Genomic DNA, 21,755 nt, shown 5'->3' with positions numbered 1-21,755 from the left:
CTGCTTGGCATTTAAATTTAGTACCTGAGATAGTACACAAACTTTGTTTCAGGTTTTGAAACCTAAAATAAATTTGTGTGTATTTCATGTGTTTGTACAACATAAATGCAAGATACCTCCAGATACCTCATTGAAATATAAAAATATTCTGAAATACGGAATAATCCGTCATCCAAAATTCTTCTGGTCCCAAGCATTTTGGATAAGGGATATTCAACCTGTACCACCTGATCCTATCCACAGATTTACGGGGATCAGTGAGGCATATTAATGCTATAATGGAGTATATACATAGAGCTAACAGTACAGAGACATATGGTGTTGGCTGAAAAGGGCACGTAAAGTGCTTTATGTAGATAAGCAGGCAACCAGCAAGAAAGCAGCAGAAGGTCTGCGGAAGAAGTGAAAGTGCCTGGCAACAGTGATCGACAGAAAAAAATTAAAATAAACTTGTCTACATGGGTCACTGGTGAATACAGAAGGACCCCAATGTTACTCTTCCAGATTAAACTAGAATTCGGTAATGCAGTCATAAAACTGAACAGAGAAGACAGCACAGAATTCGTTCCATCCAACTAATTGCGAACTTGAAAATGTATACTTGGACACCACGGGTACTACAGCTAGCAAATACATATATACTAACATCATTAAATGACTTGACTTTTAAATGCCAACATCAGGGATTTAGACACATCAGTGCTAACTGCATAGTCCCCAGCAAACCTAAAGGCTAATGGGATACCTCCCAATGGGGCAGATGTATTAAACCTTAACAAGAGATAAATCCAAGTGTGATAAGGAGAGATAAACTTCCAGCCAATCACCTGCTAACTGCCATGTTACATGCGATGTTCGATGCGATGCGATTTTTAATGTAATTTATTCACTGCGCTATGTGCCCCCAAGGTATCACATCGCATCTGCCGCAAAATCGCATGCGATTTTATAGGGTGTGCGATGCCATTACATTAGGTATACAATAATATGATTGTACAGTATGTCCTAAAAATAGCTTTTACGCACCCCCCCCCCACACACTATCCATGCCACCCCGAAGCATGGAAAGCACAGTGAGCCCCGCGAAGGGCGGCGGAACGTGTCCTCCGACATACCCCCAGTATCCACGTTGGCGTGGAGTTGATTTTATATAGTGTGGCGAGCCGAAGCGTGGCGAGCCTCGCAAGGGGACGCGGAATACATGTAAAGTAATCCCCGTCCGCTCGCCATGCTTCGGGCTCAGTGGCTCGCTGCGCTCTCCACACTATATAAAATCAACTCCGCGCCGACGTGGATAGTGCGGGTATGAAAAGGTCGGAGGACGCGTTCCGCCACGGCTCGCCACACTTCAGAGTGGCATGGATAGTGTGTGTGGGGGGGTGCGTAAAAGCTATTTTTAGGACATACAATCATATTATTGTATACCTAATGTAATGGCATCACACCTATAAAATCGCATGTGACCGCATGCGATTTTGCGGGAGGTGCAATGCGATCCCCCAGGGCTAAAAGAGCAGTGAATAAATTACATAGGAAAATCGCATCGCATGCAATTTTCCTAAGTTAGCTTACGTATGCTAATTGGGCGCCCAACTAACATATAAGTACCAAACTTTCAAGTCCCTATAGTTAACCATTAGACAAGCAAATTGCTATTCCCAAATGCCTGTGTAAATCTCCAACCTGCCTGCAGTGTGATTATTAGAAGATTATATATGGAGTTATATTCAATTCCCTTTAGGCGAGCTATGACGGCAAGCAGTGCCGATAGCTCGCGATCAGTATTCAACTGATGCCCCTTCATTCGCCATTTCCACCTCGCTGGTTCTTTTCAGCGAGGTGGAAACGTCAAGAGTGGCTGTAAAAACGGCAGGGTTCACCACTACATGCAGCAGGCTTGCTGAATTTGCAGTGAACCTCCCCGTTCTGGGAAATCTTTTTCAAAATCTTGTTTTCAAACCAAGCCATCCTCGCCGCACAAACCCCCTCAATGGAGGCATTGAATACCGCCCATGGACGGAACTTGGAGAGTGGAGTGGACACTAGTGGAGAATGAATTATCAGGACAACACTCTCTCTCAATTTTATGACTTCCCCATGGGAAAAAACATGTACATACAGTAGATTAGAAAGTCGATAGAAACCAGATTATGTCCATAATTTTCTAGGATGCAATAGAACAATGATAGACAGAGGGGGAAATTTGCTAACATCACTGGATACGGCCGATCCCGGGTACAAATGGAATGGATACGACCAGCATCGGCCGTATTCCGGGGAAAGTACAAATCATGAATAGTGTAAATTTACTGTTTTTACCGGATTCGTATTTTCCAATGTCGTAGCCGTCGTATCATTCATATTTGGTGGCTGTAAATATGTATGAAGCGGCAGAATTGCAAGGAATTCTGCCCTGTGTGTAAAAAAAAAAAAAAAAAACTGGGGGAGCTCCGCTGCTGATTGGCTAGCTGACGGCCAATCCCAGTTTGGGGGAGGAGCCGTCACTGTAAACAAACATCTGCGGTTCAAATAGAATGAGGATCAGGTGTGCGGATGCCTACTATGGACCGAAGAGGATGCAGTCTTTGCTGGTGGCCTCAGTAAGTATAATTCCCTTCCACAGGTACCGCTAGGATTCGAGGAGAAGGGGACGGGCCATCATTGGAATCCATAGGGGAGTATGTATGAATGTTTGTAGTGTGAATTAAAGTTTTATTACTTTAATGTGTCAGTGTTTTAACTATTTGTTCTGTTGTAGAACTACAAGTACCAGTGGGCCATTTAATGCCCTGCATACTGGGACTTGTGGTTCTTTAAGTCCCTCTATGCGGAGCAGGCTTGCTGGGACTTTTAGTTTTACAGCAAAACACAATAGTTTAATCTACTTTTTTTTAAACAATACAATCAGCCCAGTGCCCACTGCCCTGGGGCACCGGGTACAGCCCCGGGCTTCAGCCCAGGCAGGGGGTATACTGGAGGGGGGGACCCATTTATTAAGGAGGTCCCCACTCCCCCAGGGTCAGTCAGGGGGAGAATGCTTTGGCCAGGGGAACTTCTATAAAAAGTTTCCCCCAGCTGTAGCATTACCCTTCTGGCTGTTTGGGCCCAGTGCTGGTTGTCAACATACGGGGGACCCCTATTCATTTTGTCCCCCGAGTTTTGGGAACCAGGACCGGCCCTCGAGCCATTTTAGAAATACCAGGAAATCCCAACTTCTTTGGCCCCTGACTTTTTAAAACCAGAACCGGTTCTTCTAGCCCGGGACTTGTTATAGCCATGGGGCGCGACCCCCACGCCGTTTTTTTTAAACTATTTATTCATTTTTTTCCCTCTTTTTTTTTTTACACAGAGAAGCCTGCACAGATCTGACTGATTGATCCGTGCAGGCCTCAGCCCAATACGCCTGGAAAATGAGGAGTATTTTCAGATCAAATTAGTATATTTGGAATTAACAGTCGACCGAATGCTGATTTGTATTCCTATTCTTTCAATGGTGTATGTATTCTGGAATGCAAATGCACCTGTGAAAAGATTATGAATGCCCGTGTACTGGCCTTTGTAAATTTACAGCTGTATAAGGGTCTGAATGGTTAAGAATAGCTTTAGCCTCCAAATGGTATCAAAAGATAGATATTTGTGCAGATGAAGTGAAATGTGTGCAAACATCAAAAGGTACCTGAACCAGGCTGACATGAAGGGAAGCCACCAGCACTGAAGCGGCATTAGAGGCTGGTCCTAGTTATTATGGGTTGTGCCCCACCCCTTAGGACAGCGGTACAGTAAATGAAAGAGATTGCTATTCAGGAGTTGGACCTCCCACCACAGATGGCCATGCTGAGAAGATGGACACTCTGTTTCTACCTCCTTACTGATCACCTCTACCTATGCCCACAGGTCTTTCTGTCTCCCTCAGGCACCAGTGTATCAGTTTCCATGTCTCCACAACCTTTAGTCACCAGTGTGGGGACGGGATATGGTAAAGGAAAAATGCGTCCAAAAGCCAATTTTCGGACTTCAGACGCATTTTTTGAACGTACTAAGCCACTGGGACTTTGGTGCAAGGGGAAACACCAGCTTGCAAACAATGGCCCCAATTGATCGCTCAGCACACAGCGCTGACACATAGCTGTGCAGCGCAATGCGTTTGCGATCTACATTGCTCAGCAGTGTCGCCCCATGTATAGACCCTATAAGTCCCCAAAAATTCAGGAAATAATACATTTGAAAGTTATAATAGAAGAGGGGTGGGTGGATTCATTTGCCAGGCCAACCCCAACCCTTCACCTGGCCAAAAACTGTGCAGCACCCTCTGCACTTTGCGTAGTGGGGTCTCATTCAAAAGTTGACATATCTGCTCCTGTGTTTGAATCCAACCGCTTACACAACAGGCTAGAAACTCACACTCTGCTGAGTCAGAATGATGTTAAATAGAGAAGCACCTCCCTCCTACAAGGTACATTTTCTAAGGAGTCTAGTGAGAGTGTGACAGGCCTATTTAGCTCGATTAAACACTTCAGTTATTTCATGTGGATCACTTAGCTCAGTCACAGGATTTGTTATTGCGAGACATCGCACTCTCTACAGCTATTTATACCATTGCTACACTTCCATGTAAATCAGGACAGTTTTAGGTCATGTGATAAGTGTCATGTAAGATTATAAATTAAGGCGCACACACTATTCTAAAAAAAAATACAAAAGGTTTCTTAACCCAGGACAAGAAAGATATTAAATCAAAATAAACTTTCTTTCCTAAAAGCAAAGAACATTGCCCGAGTCTAATATATCCACAAGCACGTCTCTGTTCTCAGATTAATGTTGAATAATTTGTGGATTCTTGGCAATGATAACACAAAATTTGTTTTATAGAGGGTCTTTGTTTTCCAGTAAATGAATGCATGTCTTTGAATAATGACAGATGCCATTTAGCAACAAAGCAGAACATAGCTGTCACACTTAGAAAAAAGGCTTAAATTTTATTTTGGAAAAAGTAATAAATATTACAAATTGAAAGCATAAAGTTTAAAATAGTCAGCCCATAGTTTACGGTAAGGCTGACTGGGGAAATATCATTTCTATCTTCTGCCCCAGAAGAAACAGCAAGTGTATTAGGTGTATTAGGTGACCAGGTTTATTTTTTTTATTTATTGGTTTGTATTTAAGTTTCCTGCTTGAGTAGACAAAGAACATTTTGGGGACAACCACAGTCTCTCCGACATTTGCATGACCACATCAGATTTCAATGGCCACATCCCTTTTGCCTGAAAGCAATCTTAAATTGACCCATGAACGCAGACTTTTCTAGCTTTGATTTTTACAGGGATGTTGACAATTAAAAGTAGAATTCTCAGGCCTGTGAGGATTCATTTAAAATTATTCTTTAAGCAACAACCCCAAAGAGAAGAGTTTTCTTCTCATTAAATTAAAGAAATAACTTTTTAAACATGCATCAGATGTCCTACAGATCACTATTCCATGCCTTCCCGAAATGTATGGCTGCCACAGAGTCAAATCTAATATTAAGAGATGGAAGAAGTTCGAAGATGTAGGAGGAGGTCTGAGTACAGCACACAGAGGACACAAAACACATTGTCATGCTGCCAAAGTCAATCTACTACACACAGATACAGGCTCTCAGTCAGTATGCCACATGATGGCAGATGTGGGTGCAAGAGTCAGAGAGGATGTCACAGAGAAAACAGAGCTGTAATAGGCTTTTCAGCGCCTCTCTGCTCAATACATCATGTGCCATGTGGCTTTTGTTGCTATGGTAGTCCATACCATAGACTGCCATAGTTACCGACTTTCTCCCGCAGGGGGCAGCTAGGTTGGCAAAGCAACTGGAGATGTGGTGGTGTGACAAGGTAAACTGGGCAGGGAGGAAGAGTGTCACGTCAGAACAGGTCATGGGGGTGTGGTTTCACAACTGCATCTTCATAGCCACACTGCCCACTATGTAGTGGCCAGAATACGGGCATTATGCAGCAGGAGGCATCGCTAGTCCTTACAAGCTGTAAACAGGTATAAATTCATTACTGGATACATTTTAGTAATATATGAACCTGTCTTTATGTTAAGAATAATTCAGATTTAAATCAATTCATCAAAGACTTAAAGGGGGCGATTAAATTGTTTATATCACCCGTCTGAACTGTGCAGGAGCCAGTCACTTGTTTTGCGTGACCAACCCCCCCTTGCTTAGCTGCACTCAGCATAGATTTCGACTCACAACCTCCACAAATTGGGGCTTTGTGGTAGGTTGTGTGTGCCACGCGCATTGCAACTGGAGCAAACCCAGCACATTAAAAGTTGCTTAGCGTTACTTTTCCCCATGCATTTTTGACTGGTCATGCAAACAATTGAATAATTCTGCTGTAGTTCAAACGCAAATACTATAAACAATCATGGCTGTATGTGCGTGCTTGGGGTGCCGTACCGCTGACACACACCTACAGTCTGCAGAATCACCGGACAGGAGATGCTCTCCACGCCTCCGAGACCCCCCCCCCCCCTTTCCTCCCCCTGCCACTGGCAGCCAGGGAGAAAGGCTGCGGTAGTGACGCTGTGGCAGGTGATTTGAAAACTCCCATTCAAAAGAATGGAGACCACCGATTGGCTGAGATAGCTATCTCAGCCAATCAGTGGCTGCCCATTTATTTGACTGGGAGTTGCCAAATCTCCTGCCACAGCCCCTTTTTACATGCGATATGTCACTTGTGATGTATTGCATGCAAAAAATGACAAATCGTATATATGTAGCACTCCCGTGGAGTTGAAGGGAAAGCCGGGCTGCTGGGATTCCAGTGTCGGCATCTCCACTGATGTTATAATTCCGGCACCGGTAATGTGGGATTTCAGGGCTGGCATTTCAACCATCAGCATCCCTATCATCGGCATCCCCCAAGAACTATAGGTTAACGCGTTCACGGCAACAGGGATAATGGCAATTACACCGTGCCCAGAATTTTAAACAGGTCTACCTGCTTTATCCTGCTAAACCCACTCGGAAGGGTGTGGTACAGGGGTCCAACAGTCGAGATCCCGATAGTCATTAGCCCGACGTCGGGATCCCGACTGGCCGGACCCAGACAGCATGGTGAGCGCAACTAAGTCCCTTGCGGGCACGCTGCTCTCGCCATGCTGCGGGCACGGTGGCTCACTACGCGAGCCACCTATTCTATTCTCCCTCTATGGGGGTCGTGGACCCTCACGAGGGAAAATAGCCGACGGCCATCGGGAACCCGAAAACTCACCTATTCATCATAGCATACCCTCCCACTGCATAAACTAGCTGGTTTTCCAAACCCTTGCCTGTTTACATCCTGCTATCTAGCCACCACCTCTTGTAATCTGTCTGTCTCCCCTTCTTACTAGATTGTAAGCTCCTCTGAGCAGGGCCCTCTTCCCTCCTGTTGTCATAGCCCTCTTCTCTTCACATTTCACTCACAGCTCTCCTATACTCAAACACTCAGTGACCATCTTCGTCTGCATACTCATCTCCATCATTGGCCTCAAGCCTCTAGTTGTATGTTGATTGAGTCCTCACTACTTATATTTAAGCTGTAATGTGTATTGGACTGTGGCGCTCTTTATTTGTACTCTATTTTTGTTATTTATTCAATCTTATGCCAAGTTTTGTCTCCCTGTACTGTTCCTTTGTACGGCGCTGCGAAACACTTGTGGCGCCTTATAAATAAAATTCTAATAATAATAATAATAATAACCCGGCTGTCTGTGTTTTGACAGTCGGGATCCCGACGTCGGGTAAATGCTTGTCGGGATCCCGACTGTCGGGACCCGCTCGGAATGGCTGTAATCAGCGTGAAAAAAAACCCATTTGAATTGCACCCAGCAATCTCACATCGCTCTAGACCGAAGATTGGGTGCAAAAACTGAATTCCCACCTACTGTATGAATGAGGACAGGACTTTTACTAAATTGCCAATTAGATTTTATTGTTTATCAAGAAGAAAAACAAAGCAAAGCTCATAAATACCAATATGAACAAAATCTATATTGGTACAAAACGGACTAGACTATCAATTTGTGTCATTTGTGCTCTATTTTTTCCCACTTTGATAAATAAAATTTAAAAATAATTGGAGGATAAATCAAATAAACTTTGCATTGTTAAATGCATAAACTGTCCTAGACCAAAGAGCACAAGTGGCTTAGGCAGGGCACACACTAGATCTGGGGTAGCCAACCCTAGTCCTCGAGAGCTACCAACAGTGCATGTTTTGCAGTCTCCTCACAGAATCACAAGTGAGCTAATTAACTCCATCTGTGTATCTTTTAAAATGTGTCAGTGATTAATGAGTGCAGCTGTGCAGCAGCTAGGTTGCCTGGAAAATGTGAACTGTTGGTAGCTCTCGAGGGCTAGGGTTGGCTACCACTGCACTAGATGATGTGCAAACAATGCACTGCTCGTCTCAGTTTTCTTTAACCTCCAGAACAAACGATCCGTACTGCGCAACGGCAGAACAATATTTTGTACGTTGTTTGGTCATTTGGTCGTTAACAATAGATCAGGTATATATGTAGGTCGACCTACTTCTTGTGTCGACCTTTTAACCATATGGGGGTCGACCTAGACATTATCGGTCAGCCGTCCAAATATCTTTTCTTTTAGCTCCATGGTTGTCTGCGAAAATAGCAGTTTGGGGTTTAAATGCGCCTTCAAAAGACAGTAAAAAGGATCAGTTCTATGGGCTGAGTTATTACCATCCACTGTCATAATATCGGCCGAATCCGCAATGTGATAATTGATTACATTGCATGATGTATCAATTATAGCATGCAGGGACAGTGCATGTGATGCCAGCCCCCTCAGGCTATAAGATTTCGGGGGAAAATAATGGCTGTGCATACCCCATTGTGATGGCAGTCCCTCCACCCACCCAACCTTGATCATACCCACCAAATACCCTGAGGATCAGATCTCCTGGAGGGTATGCCGATCTCCGGGTCTCTATCCTGCTGAGACCTCCGGAACTGCTAAGGAGCACTTTGCTGCACCAGGGGTCACAGGAGCATCAGAGAGCCCACACCACAGCACTGATCACTGGTTCCTGGGAAGGTGAGGAGGACTCTACAGTGATCAGCTTGTGTCAGACACACATACTGTAGCTGATCACACGGTCATGGTCTCTGCACTGCTCTCTCTGCTTAGGGGCCTTATTATTTGGCTAACTGCAGGGTTTTTTCCAAAGAGTACTGCACCAAATTCTTTTAATGCATTTACTTGATACTAAAAGAATAAGAAAAGTTTTTATCTTATTTTAGTGAAACGAATATTATTAGTGTTCATTCTAGCACCCGACATCTTTTAAAACCCATGCAGTTCCTATTCCCTGCCTGGGGTGTCGCTGTTTTCTGTGGTGTTTCTAGCACAGGCCTGGTTTGCAGATCAGTGCTGATATACAGACCACACTGTGCTAGAAGCACTACAGCAGACAGCAACACCAAAGGCAGGGAAGAGGACCTGCATGGGTTTTCAAAAGATGGCGGGTGCTAGAATGAACACTAATTAAAAATCTGACCCCCAGTTTAGTCACTTAAATATGAAGATACTAGAATTTGAGAAAGGACAGAAACACTGATTTCACCTTGACCAATTGTATTTCAGCCCTCTTAACAGATCCTTAATAGATTTTGTTGAGCAGCAGTATAGTATTATGTAGGGATGTTTTCCTTCTTTGAATAATACTTCTATATCTGGCCTTAGACCAGGGGTTCCCAATCTTTTTCTAATCACGGCACCCTAGAGCAGTGTTTTTCAACCACTGTGCCGTGGCACACCAGTGTGCCTTGAGCTGTTCTCAAGTGTGCCCCCAGATCTAGAGATGCCCAAACCAGTTTACAGCAATCACCAGTTCAACTGTTATTTACTGGTCTCTACTTTTCATGTGAAGGGCCAATGTATTTTATTTTGTTACCAGTGTGTTTGTTTTTTATATGGGGGCCAATAGGTTGTTTTTTTTCCTGTGGGAGCCAATGTTTTTGTCCTGTGGGGATCTCATGGTGTGCCTTGGCAATTTTAAAATCTTATTTAGTGTGCCGCAAGGTAAAAAGGTTGAAAATCACTGCCCTAGAGTATCAGAATTTTTCCACGGCACCCCTAGGCCCCAAAATATATATATATAAAATGAAGTAGATTGTGTTCATATGTGCTTCTTAGGTTCAGTTATGTGGTAAATGGCAAGATTTGGTTCTGATTGTACACAGTTTATGATTGGCAGCCACCAGCACTGGTTTTGTCCACAAATAATTGATCATAAATAATTTGAATTGGTCCTGGACGACTACCCGAGGCACCCCTGCAAGTGTCCCGAGGCACCCCAGGGAGCCTAGGCGCACAGTTTGGGAACCACTGCCTTAGACAATAGCTGTTCCTCCTCTCCAGAGATAAAAGGACAATAGCAACATCAGAGCATAAAATACTAACATGTCACACGCCTGGAATGGAAGACTGGGAATTTATTAGCGCAGGAGCCTTCAGCGCAGCTGCTGCAGCAGTTATCAGAGCGCAGCAGTAAGAGCAACAAACTGAAAGCCAGGCATCGTACATTACGTGCAGATTACTACCGTACTTATATTATACAATACAGCGTGGGTTGGTTTGTTACAGCTACATCAATAACGAGGGTTACTCATACTGTAGCTTACTAGGACTTATTAAAAGGTTATGATGCCAGTAATTATTAATCCAATAAATAAAAACGTCATCTTTAATTTAATATTGTGATTTGCCATTTATAGTTCAGCACTACGTCTGGCTTTTCTCAAGAAAACAGTATATTACATAGGCAGACATCCTGCAATTTGTCTGCTGCTGAGGAACCACATATTTTAGAAAGGCAAAAGCAATTTCATCACTAGCAACGGTACTTGTGTACTATCACGGCGTGCATCGCATCGCAGACCATAAGGCATGCGATGGTATGCGACGAGATGTCCCCCGATGTCATACAATGTTAAAATTGTATAGCATTGTATATGGCATACAATGCGATGCGATTTTAAATTGTATAAGCACCCTAATGGGGGCTTACAATGTTAAATGCACCCCTACGCCACCCCAACTATGAACGTGAACCCGAAGCGTGGCGAGCGCAGCGAGCCTGCGAGTCGTGGCGGTACGCGTCCTACGACCTTTTCATACCCCCACTATCCACGTCGGCGTGGAGTTGATTTTATATAGTGTGGCGAGCGCAGGGAGCCACCGAGCCCCGCGAGGGGACGCGGAATACATGTAAAGTAACATGTGTCCCCTCGCTGCGCTCGCCACGTTTCGGGTTCATGTTCATACTGGGGGTGCCGTGGCGGGTGCATTTAACATTGTAAGCCCCCATTAGGGTGCTTATACAATTAAACATCGTATAGAGGGCTTATACAATTTTAAATCGCATCGCTGTGCATCGGGTGTATGGCATGTGATGCGATGATATGGTGTGCAACCAAATATCGTGGGCGCCGTGCTAGTACACAAGCACCCTAGCAACTGTATTGTTCAAACGTTAAGGGTTAATAGATTGGCTGTCATTGGTTGGCTGTCATTGGTTAACTTACAATGCTTAAAAAGTGCAATAAAACCAAAACAAGCAATCAGACATTGGTTGTCATTGTCTAAAAGCCACATCCACTAGTGTGAGGTATCGCACGCGGTACCCCGCCAACTCACCCGGCAACTCCAGAGCGGCTGGACCGCATACCATACATCGTATGCGGTCCTATTGTATCCGATGTATTGTGAGCAATCCCAGTCATGGCTGCCAGATCCGATAGATTATTTTGACAGCTCGTGAGATCTGCGATACGCTCATGAATATGCCTAGCATCACAATCGCAGGAAAAGGACATTCGATGTGGCACTTTTCATGCGATTCCTCACAACAATTTGGCGGAATCGCATGAAAAGTGCCCATATCACACTAGTGGATGGGGCCTTAACTTGCGATAGACAAATGCTACTTCCTGATTGGTTGTTATGGTTAATGATAGATTTGCAACTAAAGGTGCCCATACACGGTATGTTTGCACCGTGGGGCATCTCATCGCACAGTACAAAAAGTATGTGTTGTCCATACTTTTTGTACTGCCCTCGCATCGCATGCAAAACGCATGCATTGCGATGCGATCCAGCCCATAACTGGTGCGATCATCGCACCGTGTATCGGCACCTTTATCGGCACCTTTAGAGCAACATTAGTAAATGCCCCTCAATGGCTGACCATGTAAACTACATTCATTCATAAAAAAAAATAAGGGAAAAAAAAAAACATTTTGCACATTAGAACAGTCAGAATTGTAAAGTCTCTGATACTTTATTTATTAGTCCAAAATAACGATGGTATGTATTATTCAATTGGTCCTTATGTTCATAGGGGAGGTGAATTCCAAAATGTGCTAGCTCTTCTGTCTACTCAGCAGTGACCTGTGCAGCTCTATGTGGAGACTCACTGGCCTCACAGAAACCTGCAAGCCAAATTATTCATTGTTAGGCATGAGGACTGCACAGTGACACTGCTTAGATATTAAGGGGTCACCGAGGTGATCTATGATCTGGTGCTTTTCTACCACAGTAGTGCATTGTGGGAGAACACTATGGGCCTGAGTTGGAGGCATTAGTGATATCGGACAATGGCGGCCATTGCAAGTCTGCGATTTCTGGAGGGAGATTTACAAATCTTTGATTTTACAGTGATTGTCACCAGCCCATGAAGGATGTGTAATTACAGTAGCATGTAACAAGCTATAGTCTCCCCCACACAAAGAGCAGTCTATGTAATACAATACATCAGACATGTAGGGCCTTATTCTAGTTCACTCTCTCTGACAAAATCCTTCTTAGATGGACAAAACCTTGTGCACTGCAGGTGGGGCAGATGTAAAATGTTCATGTGTAATATCATTACATAATTAGAAAACGTAGGTAGAACAAGCCATGACATTTCAGGAACATATATTAAAACAAGGAGATGATAGCTTGCAATGTAGACAGAATGTCCAGACACATACTGTAAATATCCAAGACTGGGTACTTATCATACCATGGGCCAAATGCATCAAGTTTCAAAAAGTGATAAAATGGAGAGTGATAAACTACCAGTCAATCAGCTCCTACCAGCCATTTTTCAAATCCAGCCTGTAACATGGCAGGTAGGAGCTGATTGGCTGACTGTTTGCACTCTCCACTTTATCACTTTATGAAGCTTGATACATCTGACCCCATATCCTCTATACAACGCTATGCTTTTGTGAATACACGCTAAGACATAACATTAAATAAACATTCTGTAACACACAGCAACTATACATTTGCCTCCACAAATATTCAGTGTACGTAGATTATTTAAGATAAAAAATTTTTTTCCAATAGGACTTGAGGCGGTTAATAAATAAGCCAAGTGTCTATCAAGGTGAAAGAAGTTCTGAGAAATTGCTGCCGTTGGGAATAGGGGTGGGGGTGGGGGTGGGGGGTAACTTGCACAATGGTGACTAAACATGAAAAACTTGTAGGGATTCAGGACCAGATGCTTTAAGCTTGAAAAGTGATAAAATGGAGAGTGATAATCCACCAGCCAATCATCTCTTAGCTGTCATTTTTCAAACCCAGCCTGTAACATGGTAGTTAGGAGCTGATTGGCTGGTGGTTTATCACTCTCCATTTGTTTCACTTTTCAAGCTCAGTACATCTGGCCCATAGAGAGAAGGTGGTAAACTCACTAAGATGGAAGTTCTATTGAGGATTGGATGTTGCCCATAACAACCTGTCAGATTCTGGGCCAGATGCACTAAGCTTCAAAAGTGATAAAATGGAGAGTGATAACCAACCAATCAGCTCCTGCCTGACATTTTGCAAACACAGTCTGTGACACGGCAGGTAGGAGCTGATTGGCTCGCTGTTTATCACTTTCCGTTTTATCACTTTTGAAGCTTAGTGCATCTGGCCCTCTATCTATTGTCTTCTAGAATACACTACATAAATATGTAGGCTCTGATTGGTTGCTATGGGCAACTTGACATCTTTAATAAAACTTCGGTACTCTTTACTTAGAACGGCGCCCACGATTTTGATCGTGGGCATCGTTAGTAAAAAATCGTGGCCATCTCGGGCATTGAATGCACTAAAAAAAAAATCGGGTGCGATGCGACCGACGCGATGCCCGCGATTTCCCATAGGGAACAATGTTAAATGTCTCAATTGACCCAATTTTCCTGTTCAATGCCTCAATTGACCCGATTTTTCCATAGGAAACAATGTTAAATGGCCCACAGAGGCCAAATAGGCACCCTGAAGTGTGAAATGGCCCCCACGATCAACGTGAACCCGAAGCGTGGCGAGCCCGCGAGGGGCGGCGGTACGCGTCCTACGACCTTTTCATACCCCCACTATCCACGTCAGCGTGGAGTTGAGAATAGAAAGTGTGGCGAGCGCAGCGAGCCACCGAGCCCGAAGCGTGGCGAGCGCAGCGAGCCCCGCAAGGGGACGCGGACAGCTGTGAAGCCCGCGAGGGGACGCGGATACCTGTGAAGGTATCCGCGTCCGCTCGCCACGCTTCGGGCTCGGTGGCTCGCTGCGCTCGCCACACTTTCTATTCTCAACTCCACGCCGACGTGGATAGTGGGGGTATGAAAAGGTCGTAGGACGCGTACCGCTGCGCTCGCCACGCTTCGGGTTGACGTTGATCGTGGGGTGGCGTTAACAATTGGGGTGGCCATTTCACACTTCAGGGTGCCTATTTGGCCTCTGTGGCCCATTTAACATTGTTTCCTATGGAAAAATCGGGTCAATTGAGGCATTGAACAGGAAAATTGGGTCAATTGAGACATTTAACATTGTTCCCTATGGGAAATCGCGGGCATCTCGTCGGTCGCATCGCACCCGATTTTTTAGTGCATTCAATGCCCGAGATGGCCACGATGGGCGCCCTTCTAGGTAAAGAGTACCAAAACTTCCATTTTAGTAAATTTACCCCTAGGTATCCACGGGTTATACAGGTGTTCCTACAAAGTGCAGACTTAGCAATGCTCAAGCATACTACATTTGTAAATGAATATGACAGAACATACAAGTTTTGTTTTACCAAACGCTTTGTAATCTGGGAAAACACAGCTGTAGGAATGGGCAGATACACCAGGCTCGCTGCTTGCTGAGTCACGACAGAACAGGCAGCATCCCCCCCAGCATTAACAAATACCGTAACGTTTGAGGCTAAGACCACGTGTCCTATTACCCAAGGACATGGGTGGTGTCAGCGCAGCTGCTACTAGAGATGGCAGGAAAGGAAGTTATTACTTTTCTAGTTTATGAAATGACAGTAGATGAAATGGTTAACGATCGCTGGCGTCCATGAATTCACGATGAAGGAAACATTCCAGCAATACACAAGTTACCGTATACCACGTATAACGTGTTGGTTATAGTTATCGCAACAGGGATTTTCTAGCAACAATATACAGATATAGTAACGTGTAATAATGGTATACAGTACAGAGGCAAAAACCAAAGCTAGCCTGAGGGAAACGTCATGAATGGAATGCAATGTGAACTAACTCTAATTCCCAAAATAAAAAAAAAGAATTTGATATTAACCATAAAGGTAAATACATTCTATGTTGACCTGACATTTCCTTGTAGTGCGGTTATATAGTTATTATGGTTATGGTCTAGCGAATCAAAGACGTCTAGATCGATCACGGCAGCTCCCCGGGAGGCTCACATGCGATCTAGCGCTTGATGTGCCATTTTTACATGCAATAAATTGCATGCAATTTATTTCATGTAGTTCTCCTGGAGAGCTGCTGCAGTGGCGGGGGAGGGCAGCGGGGTCCCGCAAGCTGGTGGCGGGCAGCAGGGTCCGTCCAAGCGGTGGCGGCTGGAGCTTGTAGCGGCATTTTGCCGAGCAGCGGGGTGCAGCTGCCGAATATTTTGAAATTACGTTTCAAAATATTCAGCAGTTGCATCCTGCCGCCCAGCAAAATGCGGCTACATGCTCCAGCCGCCGCCGCCGCTTGGACAGACGGAGGTGTACGGGCACCTTTAGATGCCAGCGTTAGAACGATTGGAGAGTGGTCGACATGAGTTTTTCATGTTTTTTTGGTGCGACTGTCATAGGGATCCCCGTGTACACTCGCTACACTTGGCACTATTATAATCTAACCCTATGTTCACTTGGAAACTAAATTATGAACCAATTCGACCTGTGACATTCGGCACCAAAAACACGTGAAAAACTCATGTTGGTCGATCTAGACATGGTCAACTATCTTTAGGCGTCTAACTAGACGAGTTCGACTAATCGTGGTCAACCATAACATGGACAATATAGACATCGTAGATCTGTCGACCAGATATGAGTTATTACCACACCATTACACTAAACAGATGAAACTCTCCCCACATCATTAGTATTTGTTAAAAATACAATTTAGGGATGCTCACCATCAATGGTCTCCAACTTACCATTAGCGGAAAACTATCGATTGCAGATGCATTCTTGCAGAATAGGGATAGATGGTTACAAACAATTGCCATCGGAGGCTAACCATGGATTATTATAAACCATGGGCCATTGATGGCCGATCATTCTGCAATCATTTTAGTGTCTGCAACATCCTTGGCCCAGCCCCTATGTAACCAATTCACACATATGGATCAATTCAATTACAAGGGAGCGATTTACTTTTGCAGTGGTAGAGAATCGGCAGCACACAAATAACTTAAGAGACATAAGAGACATACTGTACATTAGTGTTCATTCTAGCACCCGCTATATTTGGAAACCCATGCAGTTCCTGTTCCCTGCCTGGGGTGTCACTGTCTGCTGTGGTGTTTGTAGCACAGGTCTGGTTTGCATATAAGTGCTGATATACAGACCACACTGTGCCAGAAGCACCACAGCAGGCAGCGACACCCCAGGCAGGGAAGAGGAACTGCATGGGTTTTAAAAAATAGCGGGTGCTAGAAGGAACACTAGTACATGTAATATTAAGACATGGTCATACCTCCCTATTTTTCACGTTGGAGAATCAGGACCAGAGCCTGTTTAAGAGCAGAAAGGGGCCTTGTGCAGGCTCGGAGCAGTTCCCCCTCCTCACTGGCAGCACAGAAAACTGGCAGCACAGAAAACTCTGGCTTTGTGCAAGAGTCTACTACTCTTGCTAAGGTCTCCAAAAACATGGTGCCCGTGCCGCATTCCTGTTGACTTCTTTATGATGCATGCACAAATCACTGGAAAAATGGCCACACATATATACGCACACCAATGATTGGGACAAATGTGCATGCAGGCAGCACAGTGACACAGTAGATAGTGTTACTGCACCACAGAACTGAGGTAATAAATTTAATTCCTGACAGGACCACATCTGTGTCAAGTGCGTATGTTGTCTTAATGTTTGTATGGGCTTTTTTTTTTTACATGCACTCACTTTTTCTCCCAAAGTCCAAAAAACATTCTGGCTGGTTATTGTGGATCCTGAACTGCATGTTCCAGTGGTGCAGGGACTGACATGCAGTTTTGGACTGGGGAATGGAGGGCTCACGGGGGAATGCAGTGATAGGGGCCCATGTTGAGAGGTGTGGCCAGCCACAGCATTGGTTTATCTAAACCAGGGATGGAGAACCTTTGGTCCTCCAGCTGTTGTTGAACTATACATTCCAGCATGCCTTGCAACAGTTTTAGTATGGCCAAATAGCAAAACTGTCGCAGGGCATGCTGGGATGTGCAGTTCAACAACAGCTGGAGGATCGAAGGTTCCCCATCCCTGATCTAAACAGTAGACAGTACATAGTCTCGGCCCCTTGATCAATGTATAGTGAATACTACTAGTGTTTGCATGATAAGGTACCAGATTAAAAAAAACCATTCAATAGATCAGTATAATACTACTTTCAGACCGCAAATGCCGTGTCGCACACGGGATTAGGACTCGGGTCCCATCCCCAGAGCAACACGGCAATGCGGTCTGAAAGTTCCGCACACCGACACGGCATATTGCCGAGTAGGTGACGTCACAGGGGGCGGGGCTGGGCGGCGGCGCGTCATCGGGGGCTCGGGAGGAGGCAGTACTTGGAGCTGACAGTGCTGCCTCCTCCATACTGTGAACGGGACACGGGTCGCTCGACCCAGGCACCCGTTGACACGGGTCATAGCCGTGTTCAACCCTGGTCATTACCAGGGTTGAATAGCCGTGTTGCTCGACCCGTGTTGCCCTTTTCAGACCGCACCGTGACCCGTGTTTAGGCCCCGCGAACACGGCAATATGCCGTGTTCGGAGTGCGGTCTGAAAGCGGTATAAGGCAGTGGTTTCCAACCTTTTTTGGGTCGGGAGCTACTCGCGACAAAATAAACCGCCCGAAGAGCTACTAAAGTAAAAAAAATAAAAAAATCTGCATAATATCCCAAAAAATGCCCTTTACACATGCCACAAACTGTAATGCCCCTGACACATTATGCCACACACTGCAATGCCCCAAAACATACCTCCCAACACTGGAGGCAGAGTAAAAGAGTCATCTGCGCGTGCCGAAGGCACGCGCCAAAAATTAGAAGGTTCAGCTACTACCGTGGAACTCCTGCGAGGCTACATCCCCCATTTTTTTCCACACACACACACACACACACACACACACACACACGATGCCCATTATACATATGCCCAACAACGTGATACTCCGTTATACAAATGCCCCACACCGTGATGCACCATTATACATATGCCACACTGTGATACTCCATTATACATATGCCACACACCGTGATGCACCATTATACATATGCCACACCGTGAAACTCCATTATACATATGCCACACACCGTGATACTCCATTATACATATGCCACACACAGTGATGCACCATTATACATATGCCACACACCGTGATACTCCATTATACATATGCCACACACCATGATGCCGATTATGCCTATGACCCACAACGTGAAGCTCTTTTATACATATGCCACACACCTTGATGCTCATTAAACATGTGCCACACAAATGATGCCCATTACACATATTGCACACAATGTCCCACAGTAAGGCTTCAAATAACAAATTGTAAATTACCTGCTTGCTGTCAGGGGTTCATTTTTGTTGCCAGGGGTTAATGCTCATTGACAAGGGGGTCACTGCTTGCCCCCTCCACCATGCCCGTCTTCACATGGGCATAATAAATTAGTCATTGCTGCTGGCTGCTGGTGCGTTCGGAGCTCAGCTCCATCATCACCCTGCTGGCAATTGGAGTCCGTCCGTTCTTCCCCCCACACCATGCTAGAAGTCATATTTGACTTCTAGCCTATGACTGGGAACACAGAGCTGCGCTGCTGCAGCGTTACCCGGAAGTGCCGGGAGCGCTTAGCGCGGTGCTCCCTGTCAGACGCCTGCTGTCTCCTCTGGTCCCCGTAACAAGGAGGACTACAGGTGGGAAGGTGACGGCGGCTGTAGCGGGGCAAGGCGGTGGCTATAGCGGCGGCTATAGCGCCGCAAGCCAGCGGCAACAGCGTGCGGGCGAACCGGGCAGGCAGCAGTGGTCGAGCCACCCGTTTTCGCTCAGGCGAGCTACCGGTAGCTCGCGAGCGACGGGTTGGCGAACACTGGTATACGGTAACATAGGTCTAATTCAAGTACACAGTCAAGTAGAGAATAAGGTGGGCCCCAATGCAGTAGGGCCCACGAGATTTCCCCTGTAACCCTGAGGACCAGTCCGGCCCTGCTGACATTACAGAGGAATGTTCTCTTTGTAAATTGGTAGTTCTATAAGAACAATATTTTTGATGCACTGTCCTACTCTGGTCTCTCCCACAGTAAGGAGTTACCTTGTGTGCAGTACTGAGATTTCCACAAATTCACTGTATAATCTGTCTGTAATTCAGAGTAAACTTCACCCACCCCCCAAAAGTGACACCACTGACTACCCCACCTAAGTGCTAGAATCCAGTTATTCAAAGGTGATACATGTACCTTGTATACCCATCACATACAGGGCATGGATGCCCCCTCGTATACCCATCACATACAGGGCATGGATGCCCCCTCGTATACCCATCACATACAGGGCATGGATGCCCCCTCGTATACCCATCACATACAGGGCATGGGTGCCCCCTCGTATACCCATCACATACAGGGCATGGATGCCCCCTCGTATACCCATCACATACAGGGCATGGGTGCCCCCTCGTATACCCATCACATACAGGGCATGGATGCCCCCTCGTATACCCATCACATACAGGGCATGGATGCCCCCTCGTATACCCATCACATACAGGGCATGGATGCCCCCTCGTATACCCATCACATACAGGGCATGGGTGCCCCCTCGTATACCCATCACATACAGGGCATGGGTGCCCCCTTGTATACCCATCACATACAGGGCATGGGTGCCCCTTTTTATACCCATCACATACAGGGCATGGGTGCCCCCTTGTATACCCATCACATACAGGGCATGGGTGCCCCCTTGTATACCCATCACATACAGGGCATGGGTGCCCCCTTGTATACCCATCACGTGCAGGGCATGGGTGCCCCCTTGTATACCGATCATATTATATACAGGGTACGGATTCCCCCTTGTATACCCATCACATACAGGGTATGGATGCCCCCTTGTATACCGATCATATTATATACAGGGTATGGATGCCCCCTTGTATACCGATCATATTATATAGAGGGTATGGATGCCCCCTTGTATACCGCTCACTTAACCTGAACATGAAATATGTATCACATGTTTGACTGGAACTGCAGGAAGTGCTTACACCATTACTCATCCGAAATATGGAACACACACATATTACTGCTAACACTTACACAATGTGCCCACAATATTATACCATAGTGAGCAGCAATCACTAGGGGTGCTCCTCTCTGGCACAGAGCTGCCAGGAGTACATACAATACACTTTGCTGAGTGTTCTACACACAATACCGGTCTCCCAACACAAACAGCCACAATACTGATCTGCATGTTTTTGAATGTCGGCAGATGAGGTTTATTAATTGTAACTAATTCACCACTTAATAAGCAGTCACTGCACCTCCCTCCCTGCACACCCCAGCCTGGGGAAGCAGTGGTCAGAGGAGCGGCTCTCACAGCTGGCAGCTGAGTGTGATGAAGTTGTATAACGGCAGATATCAGGAGCTATGCACACTTGTAGATATATCAGATCATATAAAAGGGCTTGTTACATACCAGAGAGCTGAGCACCTCCAGGACAGTCAGCCTGCTCCTCCTCCTGCTGCTGCTATGTATGAAGTTTGAACTCTCTCTTCCTCTTCACTGGGCTTTGCCTGCTAGAAGTGCTGTGTTTACAAGTGTCCCCTCTCTGACGTGTCAGCACTGCTCCTCCCCTGTGTGGCTGCTCAGCCATAGACACACCATGCACAGCAGCCCTCTGCCTGCACCAAGTCCCCCCACGTTTCCTGACACTGATCACAGCTCCTCTCTGCCTGGCCAGGAAGTTTCATAGCTGAAATAGAAAAAAAATCAGGAATTTCAGTTAACTCTTTCACTACCCAAAAAAAAAAAAAGATTTGTTATTAAACTATACATACTATACTCCAACATTTGCTGCTTTGTTCCTGGCTTACATTGTGTATATTAGCCATGTAGCATAGAGAGAGAGATAAAGTGAAAAGCAGTGATGTTGCCTATAGCAACCAATCAGAATCTGCCTATTATTTTCTAGGATGCAACAGAGAAATTATAGCTTAACTTTTAGAGGTATCTACCA

At 45.4% G+C, this 21,755-nt stretch overlaps 1 protein-coding gene across 2 annotated transcripts in view; it reads right to left on the bottom strand.

The window, feature by feature from the left end:
- The window catches only part of SGK3 (serum/glucocorticoid regulated kinase family member 3), a 76,983-nt gene extending 55,550 nt beyond the window's left edge, over window positions 1–21,433 (bottom strand). The window contains exon 1 of one of the 2 annotated variants that reach the window (XM_083187204.1): window positions 21,215–21,433. The gene's annotated coding sequence lies outside the window, so the exon portion shown is untranslated. Of the gene's footprint in view, window positions 1–19,077; window positions 19,220–21,214 lie in introns of those variants that run through there. The other variant, XM_083187205.1, reaches the window with a different exon arrangement.
- Window positions 21,434–21,755: the final 322 nt, after the last annotated feature.

This window comes from Crinia signifera, chromosome 5, assembly GCF_055691185.1.
Source record: "Crinia signifera chromosome 5, ASM5569118v1, whole genome shotgun sequence".
Classification (NCBI taxonomy): domain Eukaryota; kingdom Metazoa; phylum Chordata; class Amphibia; order Anura; family Myobatrachidae; genus Crinia; species Crinia signifera.
Note: the sequence above shows the minus strand (reverse complement) of the source record. Positions and strands in the feature narration are given on the sequence as shown.